Genomic DNA, 5000 nt, shown 5'->3' with positions numbered 1-5000 from the left:
CGAGTGATTTGGACAAAGTTTTATTATTATAAATAGTCACATGAACGTCGTACCCATAGTAATAGTAGACACTTACCTATGAAATAAAAGACGATGAAACAAAGCTGTAATATATAGTATTGAATTAAGGACTGATTAATCATCCCCTTTACCCAAACATCCCACACAAAAGTGTCTGTAACCAGAATGATATTAAACAGACTGTGAACTGTTTACGAATATGAGCTCTTCAACTGAATTTCCGTCTTTGGGCAGTTCTGTTTATGTTTCTCCTTTCAACACTGACACTTTAAATCTCAATCTCGTATGGAGGAGTCCTCAGTTTCACCTTTTCGTCACCACTACAACCGGTCGAGGCAATGGAAGGTCAGAAGAAAAAAGACAATATGATGTCGGACAGAAGCGGAGTCGAAGGTCAAGACATTACTGTTGTATGAATATAAATTCTATTTAGAAACAATGTGAAGTAAATATGTACAAATAGAAGAAAGGAACTGTTCATTCCCTCTTAAATGTTACAATTAGTTGACAGCGATGGAATGACACGCTTTCTATCTAATATTTGTTGTACACTCATAGTCTGCAAGAAGTCCTTTATATAAAGAAAAAAAAGATCATATACATCCTGTCCGATCACTCAATGAAAATATATATTGCAAATAATGTTGTATATATTCATTAGCAACATCATAACTATCCTTGAAATATTTCAAATCTAAGAACAACGATTCCTTTATCACGACCTTCTGCAGATGGTGCACTTGCCTTTAATCATAAGATAAAACAAGTATTGCTGTGTTTCAGATCTTTTTTTCTTGATATTCTTCCAACAATAAGATTTCGTTCACTAATGGTCTTCACTACTTGCCTTCATATTAAAAGATAAAACCAGAGTCACTCCAGTTTATGCCATTTCTGAAATATATGTTGTTTTATTCGTCAAATGTCAGCATTTCATCACTAAATGATACATTTCAGAAGGTCCATTTTTTGTAATTCCTTCCTATAAATGAGACGGTTGAAATCTCTAGGAGCACAAAGCACCCATGATCAGCTCATTAAACCCACCACCATTAATTCATACAACAGAACTTTCTTTCTTCAATCACTTTGCAGACTGATTCAAAAAGGAAAGAATCCTCATTCCAGTTTAAACGTCCTTCATCAAAGAAATTCAAATATACACGTTTTCATATGAACATTATTTATATTCATATTTACTAAAAGATAGAAGTCAATTGGGTTATGAACCTCAATTTTCACCCTATTTTCAAAATATCTGTTTTATAAAAAAAACGCAAAAATTCAAGTTTCATTACACAAACATACCATCATAAACATTTATCAACGACCATTCTTTGTAAGAAACAAACATAGCTGAAACTACACCCATTTACACACTTGCTGATAAATTCTGTTACTTCGTCACACTCATCTTTTGAGAGCAAAACCAAAGCAACTCTCTGCTTTGGAGGAAAAAAGGAAGAATTTGTTCTTGAAGACAGAAAGAAAAAACAGATGAAAGGTAGAACAATATTCCCCTTCCCACATAATTTTATGAATATTGAGAAATTATTATTATTGTTATCACTTGCTAAGCTACAACCCTAGTTGAAAATCCAGGTTGCTATAAACCCAAGGGCTCCAACAGGGGAGAATAGCTCAGTTAGGAAAGGGAATTAGGAAATAAACCATAAGAGAAATAATAGCGGTGAAGAATGATTTGGCTACATGTAAAGGAAGTCAAGTATGATGCTGGTGTCGGTCATTTTGTGTGTGTGTGTGTGTGTGTGTGTGTGTGTGTGTGTGTGTGTCCTTCTCAAAACGATTTTGACGGATTTCATTATAATTTATTTGGCTGTTAGAATATTTGCTATGGGAGAGGTGGCTAAATTATCATATTTATCAGTACACATAAAAAATCTACGAAACTGTTCCATGGTTATTTTTCTATTAACAAGGCTCTTCAAAAGGATTTTTGTTAGTCTATTAAGATTTAGTGCACTGAAAGTTTATATGCAGAGGAAGACTTGGCTTGTTCAAAAGATGGATGTAACTCCAAAAGATACACTAGATCTGAATACTGATTATGGTAGAGATATGTCCTCTTTGAAATTCCCCCCCCCCCCCCCCCCCCCATTCCCCCCAAAATAGGTCACTTCCATAACATAGGCAGTTGATGGGAAAAATGACATCGCTTATTGCCTCATCAAGCCTTTTACTGATAAATAGAAATGGATATCCTATATTGTGTATGTGTTGATATTCAAGAATGGTTTTGCACATTCCTGTGTCTGAATGAAGAGAAGACACTTTGTACGTTCGGTGTGTATGTGCAGTTAGGCATAATTTGTTTGTAATTATATATCTGCAAAATTAGCCAAAGATTCACATACTCAGCCTTTCTCAATTAGAAAATTCTTTTTGCACGTTTGATATGTATGAATATGTATCGATACAAATTGTTGTAATTGTAGTTGCATATTTGAAAAATTAGCTAAAGTTTTCTTATTCTTTCTTGATTTGATATTTCGTTTTATTATATCCTCCTCACTAGAGTCTCATATGCCAAATCCTCTCGAGATATAAGTACATCTGATGAATAAACTTAAGAAAATTTTCCCTTACCCATATATAAAAGACATACCTTGGTTAGCTATACAATCTCATTATACGTACTATCCAATAGCATCTCTTTGATATCATAAAGAATTTTTTTCCATTTTAATGAGGGCATAAACAGAAAACTCACGACAGCAGCACTTACACATTACTTTATGCAAGTAATTTATAAGAATGATCATATTTTGAACGCAAACAATCAGTAGCAAGTATATTATACTTTACTCACAAACATAGATAAGCATCATTATTACTCTCATATTTTCATAATTATTTATAAACATAAACCTACATAAACCTCACCAACACTTTTTCCACACAAATCTTTCTGACATATGCAGATGAACCCACCAACATCCTATCAATTACACTCACAATGTACAATGAGAGATGAACATCATTAGTTTTCACACCCACAAACATCAGCCGCACTTAGAGGTACACCTCACCAACACCAATACCCTCGTAAGCATTATGTACAACCAAATAGTAAATCTCAAAAGCATATTTTTATTTAAAGAATCTATATACATTCAAGCACCCCAATACACAAATAAACGCACACAACCATATACACACGCATATTCATATCTGACTATCACTCTCAAACATTATGTACACAGACAAGAATACCTCACACACCCTCTCACCAGCAGTCATTATGCGTACTAATATTGACAAACAGTCACAGGAGAGAACAGACCTAATCATAGGCCGTTGAGAACTATGAACACAGACGCCAGCCCTAAGGTGAAAGCGCTGTCGAGTGGAGGAGCAGCCGCCCGCTGCATAGCTGCAGGTGTCTCTCCTGACAGGAAGAAAAAGAGAGAAAAAAAGACGCTTTAATAAACCTGCATAATTAGGAGTCGCCTTCTCTCCTTGGTTTCATGATCCCATGATCCCAGACTTCATTACATGTTTCTTTGGCCACAGAATATGTCTAAAATATGTAGGTTGATTATGATTATGTAAGGTTAACTTAGTATGTAGGGCTTGCTTGAAAAATACTTCAAACTACCAAACCATCATAACAACAATTAGAATAGTGCAAACCTATCCCTGCATGCCCTAAGGAACAAATATAGGAGACAGGACGAGGGGACTGAGAATCACCTAACCTATATATCTAATTCCTGAGAGATATCAAAGAAGAGAAGTTGGGGAGAGTGAATGCTCCCAACACTATAGTCCATTTCTTTTAGCGATGCATATTTGCACCGACTCGCGGCGGTGCCCTTATAGCTCGGAAAAGTTTCCGGATCGCTGATTGGTTGGGCGAGATAATTCCAACCAATCAGTGAGCACGAAACTTTTCCGAACTTAAAGGGCACCGCTGCGAGTCGGTGCAAATATGCATCGCTAAAAGAAATGGACTATAGTCATGGGTTGTCTGAATATATGAGAATAAAGTACGATAGAGAGTGAAAGATGCGTGATTGGAAATATGTTTTTGGGACAGACTGATGTATGTATCAGCCTTGTGTGAGACAAATAAAAGTGGAAGGGGAAGTAATAGTGAAGTGACGGGTAGATTGTCAGGAAATGAATAGGGAAGAGCACGAGACGATGGGGTTTTTATTCCTGAAGGAATGGATGAGAGGTAAATTAGTGGAATGGAAGGAGGTGTCACTTAGATTGGGTAGGGAATGTTAGGCTTTTGTTAGTGTGTATTGGCCAGGTTGAGAGAAAAGGAAAAAAAGAGCAGAATTATCTATGGAATGATATAACTGGGTGTGTAGAAGGACTGACTAGATGAAATTATGTAGTTGTGATGGGTGACTTGAATTCCAGAGGGGGTCCTAAAGAGGTAGAAGGTGTCATTAGGAACTATGGTGTACCAGGTAGAAATGAAAGTAGGAAGAGACTGCTACAAATGTGTTGAACAAGAGCTGGTGATAAATAATAGTATTTTCAAGAAGAGTAATATAAATAGTTATATATGGGTAAGAGCGGCAAATGGAAGAGTTTACAACAATTATGATAGAGTTCTTAGGGGAGCAATGTGGAGTGTAATGTGGGTTCATGGAATTGGTGGAAGATTGTTGCTAAAGCATGCGTTAGGATGAGGAATGAAATGATTGAGCGGTTTCCATGGCTGTTAAATATTTTTGTTGACGGAGTTGTGAGAAGAGTGAATGCTCAAGTGTTTGGTCGATGATTTAAAACTGAGAGATGAGAGGGATTAGGAGTGAGAGGTGAATCCGTTGTAATTTGTGTATGATAATCAATTGGTTTCAAACTCATAGCGGAAGTTGAGTTGATGAGTTATAGAGTTTAGAAGGGTATGTGAGAGAAGGAGGTTGAGAGTTAAGAGTGCAAGAGTAAGGTTATGAGATGCACGAGGAAGGAGGGTGGTGTTAGTTTGAATGTAATGTTGA

General features: G+C 36.3%; 1 pseudogene; it reads right to left on the bottom strand.

Annotated features, from left to right (window-relative positions):
* Positions 1-3006: 3006 nt before the first annotated feature.
* The window catches only part of LOC137659760 (zwei Ig domain protein zig-8-like), a 23709-nt pseudogene continuing 21715 nt past the window's right edge, over positions 3007-5000 (bottom strand).

The sequence above is a fragment of the Palaemon carinicauda genome, chromosome 20 (assembly GCF_036898095.1).
Source record: "Palaemon carinicauda isolate YSFRI2023 chromosome 20, ASM3689809v2, whole genome shotgun sequence".
NCBI classification, from domain to species: domain Eukaryota; kingdom Metazoa; phylum Arthropoda; class Malacostraca; order Decapoda; family Palaemonidae; genus Palaemon; species Palaemon carinicauda.
This window is presented reverse-complemented; position numbering and strand designations above follow the sequence as displayed.